We start from the raw sequence: 17,510 nt of genomic DNA, 5'->3' as shown, positions 1-17,510 counted from the left end.
CTATCAGCTGAGACAGGTCATATAAATCTCAGGGAGTTTTTATTGCAGCCCAGAAACTGGTACTTGAAATGATTTAAAAGGATGAGGGTCAAACTCCATATCAGGTTACATCAGAACCATTTCTGTACATACTCAGCGTGGATTTGCAAAACCTCAATGCTTGCACACTATGCATATACATGGGTAAGCAACACGCTGATGTGTGAGCATCCGGGGTCGAGGGGTATGTTTGGGGAGACCGGGAGATCATATCATATCATGAAAGCATCTGGAATCTGGAATTTGTTTCTGGTCTGATTGAATTATATATAATTCTTTATGGTAATCAAATGAAGAAATGAAAATTTGACAATATAGTTAATTACAAAAATCTACATCTATCACAAAGACTTAGGAAAATCTATTTTTTGAAGACAAAGAATCCAAAACAATGCAACATCATTTGTTTGATTGGTCAAAAACAGTTTGACAATTAATTTTCCCTCAAAACTTGAAATCATTTAAAAAATATTTCATTATATCTTAGAGCAATTTATTTCATAAAAATCAAACAATAAATTTTACATCTATATTTTTATTTCGAAAAAAAGTTTACAAACAAAAAGAAAATTAACAATAACCATGCTATGTAAAGTCCCATATTTGAGAAGATTAAGGAACATATTCATAGCTGCGCCGGGAGACCATGATGACATGATAAAGAACCCTAGAGAAAAGGCCTAGCGTGGAGTCATCGGCTCACGAAATGCATCTACGACCATCCACGCCTGGTAGACACCATTATACAAAAGGTAATATCTGGACACATGCCAAGATTGTCATTGCTTCCTGAAATAACTTGTCTGGGAGATAGGACCTCACATCATTACCCACGTTCAGGGTGCCAGGTAAATAAAAAAAAAACTAATTATGTTCTCAAGCCAATATTAGTCATGTTGACTTTTATTAAAGTTTTATTTGAAAAAAGCATCTTAGCAAATCTTAATTTTGTCTGAGTCTGTCTGATAAGCTGGAGCCAGAAGATGGATAGCGTATATTGCACTGAAATATGATTCAGGGCAGTGCATGGCGCGATGAAAGGACCCGTCACTCAAAGCACAGGAAATTAAGGAGGATGCAAACATCGTAAAAGTGGGCAGCCCCGATCGGGGTATTGTAATATGGCGATGTGAATATTGACTTTGTGCTTTACGTGAAAAGTGATAAATGGTACTGGACGCAAAGGCCAACCCCGTACATCACATCCCTGAGAATTGCCTGGGTGGGCGGGGTGCATACCCAACCCCGGCTACGGAGAGTTGATATCACCTTGGCAACGCGACACCGCTCACCTTCGCTTAAACATCCATGCTCAGGACTGATGCTTCGGTATTCTCAGGATCATCATGTTCATTGCAAATAACATACACGCGATCAATCAATCAAATCATGAACAAATCCATTCATAAATCACTTATAAGAAACTTTGTGACAAGTTCAGTCCGCCAACCTGACTTCGGAGGCCAGTCCTGGCCTGTACCCAAAGATGTTCGAACATCAACTTCCCTATGAAATGAATCAACGAATCGAACAAACTGTCTCCCCACATCATCAACAAAAACATCATCTTTGACAAATACAACAACAGTTGTAAAACTATGACACACCTGAATAAAGTATATTACCTGACTTGACAGGCCTCGGGTTGGCCTGCTTGCGCCGTGACATGATGCTGTCGGCAAATGCTAGCTTCGACTGTCTATCAGTTTCATTCCGTGTTACCTCTGGGCATGCGCAACATCTCCCAGCATGCAATTTCCTTACCTATAGCAGCCGACAGGTAGGGGGATCAGACGACAAGTTGGGTTTGGGTGCTGGGTGGCCCAGAAAACTCTGACTAATATTTCAAGTAAACCAAAGTTCGGCCGAATATTTTGATGCTGGAGGTTTTAAATGTATACTTTGTTAGGAATATGCACGCAGGTAAAAAGGTAAATTGATGTACACTTATTACATCAAACTCTGAAAAAACGGACGTGGATATATTTCGGTGAGGCAATATTCTACAAGTTTTTTATCAGCTGTGGCATATCTAATTGTACTCGACTGTACCCAAAATGAATAGCTGTAGGCTTAGCCATCACGTGCCTCGCGGAGGTAATTAAAATGAAAAGTAAGGATGCTTTTTAATTATTTATTTGCTAATTCAATCATCAAATCGATTACTTGCTCGGGAACAATGGATGCATTGAGTAGTAGCTTTCTGCATACTGATTTGTATTAACCGCTGAGAAAATCATACCTCAAATGATTGGAGCTGACGGTGGCTTTACCAAACGTCCCAGTAACCAACATATTACGAATTTACCGAATTTGAAAAACAACAAAAAAGAAACTAAATGTTCATCACCCAGAACGAAGCACATCTTATAAACTGACGACAGATGTAACTATCGGTGGCATAAACTTAATTCACAAAACCGATAGCGGTGACGACGAAGACGAGGATGTTCATGATTAGTATAAGTGATTACTGGTAGTATAAGTAGCATATAACATCACCACCACTACTACTACTACTACTACTACTACTACTTCTACCGCAAGTATAACTACTACTACCTCCGCTACTACGGCTGCTTCTACTACTATCACTACATGTACTACTATGACTACTGCCACTACTACTACTACTACTACTACTACTACTACTACTACTATTACTATTACTACTACTGCTACTACTACTACTCTCCGGGAAGCACAAATGACTTGTGATTAGTGATTAATGTATGACTGGTCAGACCTAATGCACGGATCAGGGTGGAATGGTGTGGGATGACCATAGTATAATCGTGGACCCAATGCCCAACCCCAACCCGACACACACACACACACACACACACACACACACACACACACACACACACTAAATCATCCTGGATCCGCATGTGAAATGAATATTTGTGACTTTAAGTTTTCTATGAAACTAATAACTTTTTACAACTGAATCCAATTTGTGTTTTACAAGTGTCCAGCTGCTAGGCGAATTGAGAAGAGCGAGCCATGTAACATGGCTCTCCCCTCACTATGTGACGGAACATAATTATCGACAAGTGATCTGTACCCGGCCGCTATCGGTATCAGCCCGCTCTGTCCCATGCAGCGCGCTCAGGGCTGCGCGTCCCAACACGCGCTTCAACCGGTGATGGTGCGACAAAGAGAATGGGGTACCTCAATATGGTAGCCTGTAGGTTTATTGAAGAATAGAACAAAACGCTTTGTGGAATTTGTTTGGAATGCTGATGGATAAAGCGTGAAGCCTAACAGCGTATTGGGTGCCGAGGGTAATTAAGGTGACTTGCTTGATGCTGGTACTTACCTGTGTTGTTTGTTGCCGGGGCAACAGCGCTCACAAACATTGACGCGCGATAGAAAGTTTTTGAAACTGATATCGATGCGCTTTGGGTATCATGGCCTTATCTCTGTATAATTCTAAAATGAATGTCGCTGTCACAAAAAAACAGAAAGTGAAGTTATTTTCATATGTAAATTGGATACCTGAGGTTACATAAAGAGACAGGTTCATACGCGGACAAACATCGCACTTACAAAATTGTTATCGGGGAAAATACAAATATGTTAATAATCCCGGTGTTTTATAGTTTTGACCAGGAAATATTGTGTGCAAATAGTCCTTGATTCGGGACTAGTTTACTGTTAGAAACTGCATAAATTTGAAAACATAATCTATTAATTATATTGTGTGATATTTATTAACGGCAATGGAAAGTCAGAGTTTGATGGGTGTGACCTCCCTCCGCCCTCCCGCCCTCCCCAACCTTATACACACCCAGGTGTACTGTATGAAAGAAGAAGGGCTTTGTTATATGGTGTAGGCTAATAACACGACATACATACACGTATATCAGGTCATTAGGCCCAAGAAACACGGTTTAAATACATAAATATTTAAAACAAAATATGTACACTAAATCATACAACCCTATGATGAAATGTTTTATTTGACGATCAGTCTTCCCAAATACTTCATGATCTGATTAATTGTAAAGTAAATGGTCATACATCACGCCATATATCATCATATCTCACAGAGACTGGTTGAAGATTTAATTGACTGTCAGTGTTGAACCGACATAACAATCTGTGTACTCACACCACCATCTCCGTCGGTTTGCATGTTAATCAAGCATTGAAAAGATGACACGCAGAACCGTTAGCTAACAGAGAGGGAAGGGAATATGACACCCAGATCCACTAAAGCGAAAGAGGAATCAACCATGCGAAACAGGCTGTTGCTGGGATCTGTGGGAGTTAGGAAACCAACCTCCAGTTATGTCCTGGTAGAAGCGTCGCTTTCCATGCATCACAGTCACATCTCGTGCCGCTATGACTGTCTTACACAATGAGCCTGGTCGGGAGAAGGAGTAGGGTAGTTCATTGGTTAAAGCGCTTGCTGTCCACGACGAAGATGCCAGTTCTATTCCTATTGTTACAACAATGTTGTATACTGGCATTGCGTCATCCATTCCTATATCATACGCGACGAACAGGGTTTAACCAGAAGGTTAAAGGGTCCCGAAATAAAGTAATATATAAGTTTAAATAAAGTAACTCTATACGCCCTAGTATTAAGGAACCATCAAGTCGGGTGCCTAGTGTGAGTGAGTATCATTTTACGCCGCTTTTACTACTCCCGCAATATCACAGCAGGGTTCACCCGAAATGGGCTTCACACATGTGGTGCGCGAACGATTTTACCACAAGGCTATCCCACCGCCCTCAGAGCCCAGAGCTGAAAAGAGGAGGGGTAGCTAGAGCTAGAAGGATATAAGATAGAACCGTGATGATTGTTTGATTAAATATACATGATCTGATGATGGTATGAGAGACTAACTAGCGTAACGCTGATGACCCCGAGTTATATCCCACATGCATGCATGTTATAAACTGTGTTATATTGCACGCACTCACACCCCGGTTCATCCTCGATTATCCTATGTATTATATCTCCATTCTATTACGATAAATACCGTAAGCTCATTCGCTTCTTCAGCTTCGTCGAGTCCGACTCGAATGACACAATGCTACAAATAGACGCACAGTCACACTGCACCTGTGTGAACAAATCCTGATTAGAGATACTTGTGACGTCACTTCCTAAATGAAGCTGTATACGAGAGCGAATGGGTCACAGCATTTATCGTAATAGAATGGTGACAAAATAATTTGATAATAGAGGGCGATGGGGTTTGATAGAGGGTTTGATAATAAAGGATTACCCACACCACAGTAACAGCCCCTTAGTGAACTTATCCTTATATCCGACTCATATAGACTCCGGATCCTGCTAAGACGTCTGAGCGCCACTTTCCCGGGGTGTGATATCATGCTATATCAGCCAGTTTCTCTCGCTGGTCCACTCTCGCTCAGTTTGTATGGTGACCTGACCCAGTGTTTTGCGTCATGCCTATTCTATATGAATACTGGGGATTCCCCATTCCCCCCGGGGCATGTGACGTTCTATGGGTATTACTGTATATGAGAGCACTGCGTACATTTACTATTGACCTTTCATTTAGGTTAGGTGGAGGATGTGATCAGATATACCTTTCCATATACAATCACAGTGATGTATTTGGTGAGTATTACAGTTTTGCTCTATTATTATTCAAATATTGCACTAAATACCCGTGGCTATTACTTCACTAATTATATTTAAGAAATAAACGACGAGTTTGGGGGGGGGAGTTTTTTTTTATCGAAAATAAAACACAGCAGGCATTGGGCCCCTCATGGTTTATTCTCGCTGCAGTGTTTTATTTTTACTAAAATAAACCCTTCCACTCGTATACATACACGTATATGTGTGTGTGTGTGTGTGTGTGTGTGTGTGTGTGTGTGTGTGTCTGTGTGTGGTTAGTTTTTATTTTCCCTTGTTCCTTAAGTCGGCAGTTATGATAATAGAAAAATGTCGCTTAAACATCTGGTACGTTTGTGGTTTACAATGTCCAAGCAGAATCTATTATATGTGACTGTCCTTGATAAACAATACCGTGCCGCCAGTACCTAGTAGTCACATTCTCTAAGTATCTATTAGTGTGAATTCACCAATTAAGGTAAGACAAATGTATATGTTTATCATGCTCCAAGGGGCAGTAGTGAACGTTATGTGATATGACAACATCGCTACTTGACAGTCTCCTTGACAATGATGCTTAACCTTGCCGAAGTATATTTAGAGCCGATAAAACAGCTATATAATGCATATATTAAACTGAAATATATTCTTTGATATCTTTTTTTCACTTTGTTGCCTTCTTTTTTATTTTTGATACTCGAAGACATTATCTAGTTTATGGCCAAGCTGTTTTCCCCTTTGGTTTGATTTCTTCTGGTGGTCTAGGGTTAATATCTATAAGAAAACATGATATATGTAATTATAGGAATATTGTTTGGGATGGAGGGAGTGAAGAAAACGACGATTCTGATGTTATGAATTGTTTGTTGTCAGCTAGATTTATTATATACAGGTGTAAAGTACGAAGTAGGCACAATTTATGGATAACAACTTCTTTATTTTACTGTAAAGGCGACTTTTCGGTAAGCAATGGTTTTCCGCAATGGTGGAAAATTAAGATCGGACGCAGAATGGACTAATGACAATCGTGAACTTGAAGGTGTAGATAGATTTAGCTATTCAGGAAATGTTATTAAGTGTAACGGTCCATTGGCCACTACACAGAAAACATTAGCAGGAAAGGGATTAAAATGTGTGAATTGGTTCACTCCCAATTGTCAGACGTGCCAATCATCGGACAGGTCAGTGAAGAGTGACCAGTAGAACTGCCTGTCTTACCTACTTAATTAATGAGCATCTCAGATACTTCAACTCGTGTATGTTTATGCGTCGTGTTTGATGTCCGTCTTTTTCCATTGATATAGAACACGGATCTCTGCATGTTAATAAAATCGGTTGACCTTAGAGTTTATTTTGCATTCTTATCAAGTGAATTAAATGCTAGAAAGAATAAGAACGTACTAAAATGATAAACTTCTCCATAACATGAACAGAATAGAAGTTATATTCAAAAAGAGAAATTGGGCTACACGCCCCTCGTCTTACAATTTACAGGTACATGGCGGAGGGGGTCAACAGCAAATAATAGAAGCCGGATTTGAGATAATTTGCGATGTACATGATAAGAGTTTTATTATTATATATTAACAACTGTTTCATTTTATCTTCACTTGGTAATATTCAGTGATATATTTAACTATATAATTTTGATATTTTGGACATATCAATAAGAAATGGCTCTTTGCTATTTACTCTCCACCTTTCACCATTATGCAAGGAACCATTTACGAAAAAACATTATATTTTGCGTATAATCCCACATGTAGTATATGTAGGGTTTCCATGCCCGCAGTCTCCCACATCAGCACCCCAACCTCTTCAGATTTGTGGAACTGGTACAAGGTATTGAGAAGTCACAAGGTGCTAAGCTGACCCAGATATACTTTGGTGCTGCTCCCCCACCCAGGAAGAGTGAGTGAGTGAGTGAGTATGGTTTTACACCGCTTTTAGCAATATTCCAGCAATATCACGGCGAGGGACACAAGAAATGGGCTTCACACATTGTACCCATGTCGGGAATCGAACCCGGGTCTTCGGCATGACGAGCGAATGCTTTAACCACTAGGCTACACGACCGCCCCTCCACCCAGGAAGAAGGTGTATAGAGAGTCCGAGGTGAGGCTGCTGCGCCTGAAGGAGAGGTTGTGCGCTGGGCAGAAGACTCCTCGAATATTTGGATGAGGTTGGACATTTGCTAACGCTGGGTTGAGCAACAATAATTTAGTTCTTTGTCATTTGTGTATGTATGTTCCACTTAGCACTGAGGTAAACATGTAACAATTACCAGTGCACTCAACCTTACATTATCCCGGAATAAACCATTTGACAATTGGGAGGTGACTTGTGATTGGCTTGTTGTTTAACGCCGCACTCAGCAATATTCCAGCTATATGACTACAGTCCGTAAATAATCGAGTATGGACCCGACAATCCAGTGATTAACATCATGAGCATCGATCTGCGCAATTGGGATTGATGACATGCATCAACCAAGTCAGCGAGCCCGACCACCCGATCCCAAGGGTAGCTTGTTACGACAAGCATGGGTTGCTGAAGACCTATTCTACCCCGGATCTTCACAGGAAGGTCACCTGTTATTGTACCCTCAAAAATAGAAAACACCCAAAACGCAATGTGCATTATTTGCTGCATTTGTTTTATCCACCAGGAACTATGGATGTGAGATATGGGGATATGCTAGCTGTATCTAAAAAATTGAATTTGACAGACACCCTTTGTATGTAAGTAGATATGGTTGTATTCTTAAATAACAAATATCTATATTACAAACAGTGTATACAATAACATTACTTCTGGTACAAAGAAATTTACGTTTTGGGCTAATGATGTTAAAAACATGTTACATTTACATGGGTTTAGTTATATCTAGGAGGAGCTCACGTCTGTAAATAGTAAGGCATTTCTAGTTACCTTTAAGCAAAGATTGGTTGATGTTATATTTATGCAGAAAAGGCAAGATGATAAGTAGCAATGGAAAATTGGTTTTATATAAGCATATCAAACAAACGTTTGGTTATGAGTTGCATTTAAATGTCATAAATAATAATGAAAGCAATTACTTTGTTTAGAACATATTCACATACATTTCAAATGGAAATTGTAAGATGTTAAAATGTACTGAGAGAAGAGGGGTTTTGTGTAAATTGTACGTATAATAATCAGTTTTTTGATGGAGATGAATGTCATATTATCCTAATCACCCCAAATATGTAAATAAACGTACACTATATATTTAAAGGTATAACTGGGCAAATCCTAATGTTTATAAGCTTGTTCACTAAGGTAAGGTTCTTGCATTTTTTAATCAGGTCATCATAAGACGTTATCGCGCTTTATAATTGCAGCATGCCCTATACGTATGTACAGTAAACTAACGTTATAACGAACTCAAAAGGACCACTAACTTTAGTTCGTTATATCCGTAGTTCGTTATAAGCATTTCGACTGTCAGACATCTTGGATTAAGTCATGTGACCACATCATGTTACTCAATAAGTAACAAAAGTGTCCCTGTACATCTTTGGGTGAGTGTTGTCACAATGTCATCAGTGTCATCAAACACTTTCGATGATACACCAGGGCGACTCTGAAAGAACCGACGAATGGCTTCTAGTTGCGTAGCCGTTGCAGATGGTGTGAGAAGTTTTGGTTTGGTTTGGTTTGTTGTTTAACGCCGCACTCAGCAATATTCCAGCTAAATGACGGCGGTTTGTAAATAATCGAGTCTGGCCCAGACAATCCAGTGACTGATATCATGAACTGTCAGACGTTCAGGTTCGCGTGGTGGTTCAGTCTCAAGGTCATCATCGGAGTTGGGAAGGCCGGTGTTTCACTGTGTTTCACTGTGTTTCACTTTGTTTCTTTCCAGCATCGACATCAGTGATGATGTGAAACTTAATATCGATGTTTAAAGTTTTCCGCTTGCGTGGTGTGTCTGCAATATGTATATGTATTTTGTGGACGAAAAACCAGTTGGTTCCAGTCTAAATTAAGTTCTATTCTGTTTCTGTTCTGTTAGGTTTCCGAATGGCAGTGTCAGGACAGAAGGCCAAGCCAAGGAGATTGCTGTGCATGGTGCGTGCTTTTCATCGAGTATTGTCGCCAGTTCAGAACATTTCACAAGTACATATTTGTATCATTTATCGTTTGTGAGCTGACCTCAAAAGATGTTTCGTCGAACTGAAATTGCGTTACATTCGTCACTAGAGAGTAGGACGGGAGTTTTGGCGCTGAATGGACGTGTACACCACCATTCCAGACCAACTCGTGTTATTCCGGGACAAGCCGAATGTGACGGAAAGGGGCGAGTGGTGATGAATAGCATAAAAAGACATCGAAGTCAATTTTTAGAAATAAACAATTAATGATAAACGCGACAAACCCCTTTCGATAGTTATAAGAAATCTCTGCTATAAGCAAAGTCCCTTGTACACTTCCGACTACCATATCATGATAACGTGTTAAGTGAACAATAATACTTCACAGACTGCTTATATTATCAGTGACAAAAGAAAAACTGTGGATACGAAATTAGTGGAATGTTTAGCACAAGAACGGAACACAAGCCCCGCCCACTCTGTTATCAACCAATCTGCTAACAGGATAGTCCTATAGTGCGCATGGGCTACATATTTAATCACATAAACGCAAAAGAGATTGCTTGGTTAGCCAATCCAATTACTTGTAATTTATTTATTGTGATCTATCTTGTTACTGCCATCGGAGTTTGAGCATGGTAACACTAATGGCGAACAGGGTCTATTGTGACGTAACAAGCACATGACGTCACAAGCATATTGACGTCATGACATCTGCATAGGTCGGCCGGCCAGTTTGTACGGATGTTTACAAAAGAGCAACTTGCCAATCAGACAGCCAGATTATTCTCATGATAAATTCGTTTCCCGGAATTAGCCAATTATACAGTTATGCGACGTTAGTAACAGCTGTCCTTTCTGTACGTGTATACATATGAGTCCTTCCTGGTTGTCAAAGAAGTCTCGCAGTCGGTGGAGCGCGACACGAACCTAACGGCAAACGCTTTTCTGTAACGTATTGTGATTCTAATAGGTTGGAAGGGTAATCCATCACACACAGCTCGTCAATGTGTTGACTCCATGTGTCCGTTGTGTCAAACAAAGGTCCAATCTCGCACTGCGTTTTGTTGCTGTCTGTTCAGTAGGCGAGATGCGATACCATGTCACAAAATCTGTGTTTTCCATGTAGTGTTATTTCCTTGTTATAGTGTACAATAGCATGTAACTAGATGATATTGGCACGGGAGGAACAGCAAAACAAATGCGTGACGTTAATTTTCCTGTGATGTTAATGAGGAAACTGATTTGAGTCGATATTTGTGTAATTTAATACAAACAAATGTCTTGTTTTCTCGAACAGCTTGATCAGTTAATAATGGTGGAGTGAATCAAAAGAACGGAAGGTACGGATTATTTAAGCAGAAGTCCAGCAACATCACAGCATTAGTCCCGCAACATCACAGCACTAGTCCCGCAACATCACAGCATTAGTCCAGCAACATCACAGCATTTCACCAGCAATATCACATCATTAGTCCAGCAACATCACAGCATTAGTCCCGCAACATCAACGCATTGGTCCAGCAACATCACAGCATTAGTCCAGCAACATCACAGCATTAGTCCAGCAACATCACAGCATTAGTCCCGCAACATCACAGCATTAGTCCCGCAACATCAACGCATTGGTCCAGTAACATCACAACATTAGTCTAGCAGCATCACAGCATTAGTCCAGCAACATCACAGCATTAGTTCAGCAACATCACAGCATTAGTCCAGCAACATCACAGCATTAGTCCTGCAACATCACAGCATTAGTCCCACAACATCAACACATTGGTCCAGCAACATCACAGCATTTCACCAGCAATATCACATCATTAGTCCAGCAACATCACAGCATTAGTCCTGCAACATCACAGCATTAGTCCAGCAACATCACAGCATTAGTCCAGCAACATCACAGCATTAGTCCAGCAACATCACAGCAGGTGTGTGTGTGTGTGTGTGTGGGGGGGGGGGGTATCAAGGTTAGATCTTTTTTCAGCTACAGAACCAGATTAGTTTTTATTTAAAGCTATGAGCCTGCTTTTTTTTGTTAGAATTACACTTTGCAACAAAGTAATTTTCTATATTTTTCAACAGTCTTGGAGCATAATGATTTCTTTGAAGACAATTCGGGGACAATTTCTGTTTTCCGATAAAATCCCAGTGTTCCACACTGAAAATCACAGGGTAAGTAGTATTGAACATTAACTATCCATACATTGTCAACCATTGAGATATCTGCATTTCCATACAAAACTAGTTGATATCTAGCGGAAATTTGTTCACAACTCATTGCGTTGGCTAGAATACAACTTCAATATTAAAATTATTGACATGGGATTTCGCATGAATCATCATAGTAAGGCCTATTCTGTATAAATCTTTATTTAATTGGCTGCTCATTTGTCTTAGTTTGGTATGAATTATATTCCCAGATAAAGACTTACATCATATAGAGCCATGACCAAGAGGCGATATGTTTAATACCCAACGATCAACGACGACGTCCCATACTTGGAATAATGAGGTTTAGGTGGACATTTTGTAAATGCCGCCTCCGAGTTTAACAAACACATTCCTTTATCCGACAATATTGATTATTTGTCATTTATGTACCATTTGATATGTACATGTTTTGTTTGTTTGTTTGTTGTTTAACGCTGCACTCAGCAATATTTCAGCAATATGACGGCAGTCTGTAAATAATCGAGTCTGTACCAAACAATCCAGATATTGATATCATGAGTATCGATCCACGCAATTGGAATACGATGGCATGCATCAACTAATTCAGAACCCGTTTGTCGCCTATCACGGCAAGCAACATGTACGTTGGTCATTGTGGGGGCCAACTTACATCCCTGTACCTCGCGTGTGACTCAAGTAACAGGTCACTGATAGAGATATCTCAGTATCACGCAAACAAGGCCCAATGGATGAACAATTAGTAATAACAAACTTTGTTAAGGCGTGAGCTTTGAGCGTGAGGGTATAAAGTCTATCTGATATAAAATATCGACAATTGTTTGCTGCGTACGTTAAAATCAGGAAGTCATTAACTACCATGTCAAAAATAATCTTTATATGAGAAGTTTTGTTTATTTGTTGTTTAACGCCGCACTCACCAATATTCCAGCTATATGACGGCGGTCTGTAAATAATAATATCTGGACCAGACAATCCAGTGATTGACATCATGAGCATCGATCTACGCAATTGGGATTTGATGCATCAACTAGGTCAGCAAGCCTGACCACTCGACCCCATTAGTTGCCTCTTACGACAAGCATAGTCACCTTTCACGGCAAGCATGGGTTGCTGAAGATCTATTCTACCCCGGATCTTCACGGGTCTTATATGGGAAGTATTTTCGCTCCTTCGCGGAGTTCATCAGCGTATAAATGTTATTACATATTATAGCTAAAATGGATAGAATTATCATTAAACCGCCCGCATATTATTAGAAATGAGCGGGCCACTGTAACTTGATGATGCCCTCATAATGTTTGACGACGGACCATTATCACGCCCGTTGATAGGTGACGTCATATTGATGTTCATTATAGCTAAAATGGATAGAATTAGGAGATAAACATACTGTGTTTTCAATGTAGAGCTAGGTTACCTGTAGATTTAACCCCGCTAAATTGAATTTGGAACCGAACGCGCAGCGTGAGGTTTCAAATGTTAAATTTAGCGCGGACGCGGACGCGGACGCGGACGCGGACGCCCTAGACTCACAACACCCATCCTTGGTCGTCACATCCGGACGCCCTAGACTCACAACACCGATCCTTGGTCGTCACATCCGGACGCCCTAGACTCACAACACCGATCCTTGGTCGTCACATCCGGACGCCCTAGACTCACAACACCCATCCTTGGTCGTCACATCCGGACGCCCTAGACGCACAACACCAATCCTTGGTCGTCACATCCGGACGCCCTAGACTCACAACACCCATCCTTGGTCGTCACATCCGGACGCCCTAGACGCACAACACCCAACCTTGGTCGTCACACACGGACGCCCTAGACTCACAACACCCATCCTTGGTCGTCACATCCGGACGCCCTAGACGCACAACACCCAACCTTGGTCGTCATATTCGGACGCCCTAGACTCACAACACCCATCCTTGGTCGTCACATCCGGACGCCCTGGACTCACAACATCGATCCTTGGTCGTCACATCCGGACGCCCTGGACTCACAACATCGATCCTTGGTCGTCACATCCGGACCAACTAGACTCACAACACCCATCCTTGGTCGTCACATCCGGACGCCCTAGACTCACAACACCGATCCTTGGTCGTCACATCCGGACGCCCTAGACTCACAACACCGATCCTTGGTCGTCACATCCGGACGCCCTGGACTCACAACACCCATCCTTGGTCGTCACATCCGGACGCCCTAGACGCACAACACCCAACCTTGGTCGTCACATCCGGACGCCCTAGACTCACAACACCCATCCTTGGTCGTCACATCCGGACGCCCTAGACTCACAACACCCAACCTTGGTCGTCACATCCGGACGCCCTAGACTCAAAACATCGATCCTTGGTCGTCACATCCGGACGCCCTAGACTCACAACACCGATCCTTGGTCGTCACATCCGGACGCCCTAGACTCACAACACCCATCCTTGGTCGTCACATCCGGACGTCCTAGACTCACAACACCGATCCTTGGTCTTCATATTCCGACGCCCTAGACTCACAACATCGATCCTTGGTCGTCACATCCGGACGCCCTAGACTCACAACACCCAACCTTGGTCGTCACATCCGGACGCCCTAGACTCACAACACCGATCCTTAGTCGTCACATCCGGACGCCCTAGACTCACAACACCCATCCTTTGTCGTCACATCCGGACGCCCTAGACTCACAACACCGATCCTTGGTCGTCACATCCGGACGCCCTAGACTCACAACACCGATCCTTGGTCGTCACATCCGGACGCCCTAGACGCACAACACCCAACCTTGGTCGTCACATCCGGACGCCCTAGACTCACAACACCCATCCTTGGTCGTCACATCCGGACGCCCTAGACTCACAACACCCAACCTTGGTCGTCACATCCGGACGCCCTAGACTCAAAACATCGATCCTTGGTCGTCACATCCGGACGCCCTAGACTCACAACACCGATCCTTGGTCGTCACATCCGGACGCCCTAGACTCACAACACCCATCCTTGGTCGTCACATCCGGACGTCCTAGACTCACAACACCGATCCTTGGTCTTCATATTCCGACGCCCTAGACTCACAACATCGATCCTTGGTCGTCACATCCGGACGCCCTAGACTCACAACACCCAACCTTGGTCGTCACATCCGGACGCCCTAGACTCACAACACCGATCCTTAGTCGTCACATCCGGACGCCCTAGACTCACAACACCCATCCTTTGTCGTCACATCCGGACGCCCTAGACTCACAACACCGATCCTTGGTCGTCACATCCGGACGCCCTAGACTCACAACACCCAACCTTGGTCGTCACATCCGGACGCCCTAGACTCACAACACCGATCCTTGGTCGTCACATCCGGACGCCCTAGACTCACAACACCCATCCTTGGTCGTCACATCCGGACGCCCTAGACTCACAACACCCATCCTTGGTCGTCACATCCGGACGCCCTAGACTCACAACACCCATCCTTGGTCGTCACATCCGGACGCCCTAGACTCACAACACCGATCCTTGGTCGTCACATCCGGACGCCCTAGACTCACAACACCCAACCTTAGTCGTCACATCCGGACGCCCTAGACTCACAACACCGATCCTTGGTCGTCACATCCGGACGCCCTAGACTCACAACACCCATCCTTGGTCGTCACATCCGGACGCCCTAGACTCACAACACCGATCCTTGGTCGTCACATCCGGACGCCCTAGACTCACAACACCCAACCTTGGTCGTCACATCCGGACGCCCTAGACTCACAACACCCAAACTTGGTCGTCACATCCGGACGTCCTAGACTCACAACACCGATCCTTGGTCGTCACATCCGGACGTCCTAGACTCACAACACCGATCCTTGGTCGTCACATCCGGACGTCATCCCATGATTGTCGTAAAAGGCGACCAACGGAATCGGGTAGTCCACCTCGTTGATGTCATGGTATTCCAATTGCGTCGATCGATGCTCATGATACCTATCATTAGATTGTCTGGTCCAGACTCGATTATTTTCAGCTCGCCGTTATATAGCTGGAATAGTGCCGAGTGCTGCGGATAGTTAACGTACACATACACCTTGAATGTTTATGAAATAAACTGCCTCCACATTTTTCACAATTTGGGCGAAACTCCAATGATGAATTTATTGTGGCCTTATTAAGAGATTCCTTTATGAAAGCGTATTCATTCAATCAGTGCCGATATCATAGCGAAAACCATACAACAAATCAAACATGGTCAGTAGGCTAACTATGATTGATGAAATGTATCAACGTTTATGACAGTTTATGGCGCTGTGAAAACTGCACGTGGAATATCTGAGTCGGTCAACACAGAAAACAATAGCGATGTGCAAATAATATTGTGTGTTTAAGCTATTTTATGTTCATATTTACAGTTTACGCCAGTTCATTAATCAGTAGGCAGGAAAACGGTATCTTGTAGTCATGGGTTTTCATTTATGTTGTACTTATTACACCAGTTTATAACATTTATCCAAACACACATTATTGGGGTGATTTGGTCCTTTATTTCATAGTATATTTAATCTGACTGTTCATGCACGTAATGATCACACGGATTTCTCTGTCCCGTTGGCAAGTTATACCGAGCCAAATCAAATATATCACATTTGCCAATTTCTATGAATAAATGACTATTTAATCTTTCATAGATGTCGATGATACTGATTATTTTGGTAATGAAATAAAACAATTATGATTGAAAAACCGTTTTTCAAATTACTGCAAATGGTCAAAGGGCACTAATAGCGTCTATATGTTTATAAAAGCGTCCGTAAAATATCTACATAACGGTAAGTCATCCCACAGGACCACGTGTTTCACAACATAGTCTTATTACAGTCTCACGGGGATGTATTTGGATTGTAATCACTTCCGTTAATTTACAGTACTACATAAAAGGTTTCTATGATTTAAATGTGTTAGTATGAAATATATTGACATCTTAGTTCCTTTACAGGCATAAATTAAAATCGCCATCCATATTAAGGTTATTTTATACAAGTATACCAGTAATTAATATCCTTTCTGTTGAACCGGTACCCGTTAAAAGACAATATTTAAAAATATATTAATATGTTCACGAATATGATTGATAGATTATCATTCACTCCCCAACCCTCAACCCCCCGCAAACACCACAACTAAATTAATATCCGTTAGCCAAATTACATTTTGTCTGTTTGTTTGGTGTTTAACGCCGTACTCAGCAATATTCCAGCTATATGACGGCAGTCTTTAAAAAATCGAATCTGGACGAGTCAATCAAGTGATTGACTTTCATGAGAATCGATCTACACAATTTGGGATACAGTGACATGTATGCATCAACAATGTCAGCGATCCTGGCCAACCCGATACCGTTATATTTAGTCGCCTCTTACGACAAGCCTCTTTCGGCAAGCATGGGTTGCTGAAGACATATTCTCTACCCTGATCTACACGAGCGAGCCAAATTACAACGCAATGCATAACAAATATATCCTGAAAATGAACAAACATTATTGAGGATTACAAGCGAG

This window comes from Haliotis cracherodii, unplaced genomic scaffold (assembly GCF_022045235.1).
Source record: "Haliotis cracherodii isolate W230 unplaced genomic scaffold, xgHalCrac1.p SCAF_10, whole genome shotgun sequence".
NCBI lineage: Eukaryota > Metazoa > Mollusca > Gastropoda > Lepetellida > Haliotidae > Haliotis > Haliotis cracherodii.
This window is presented reverse-complemented; position numbering follows the sequence as displayed.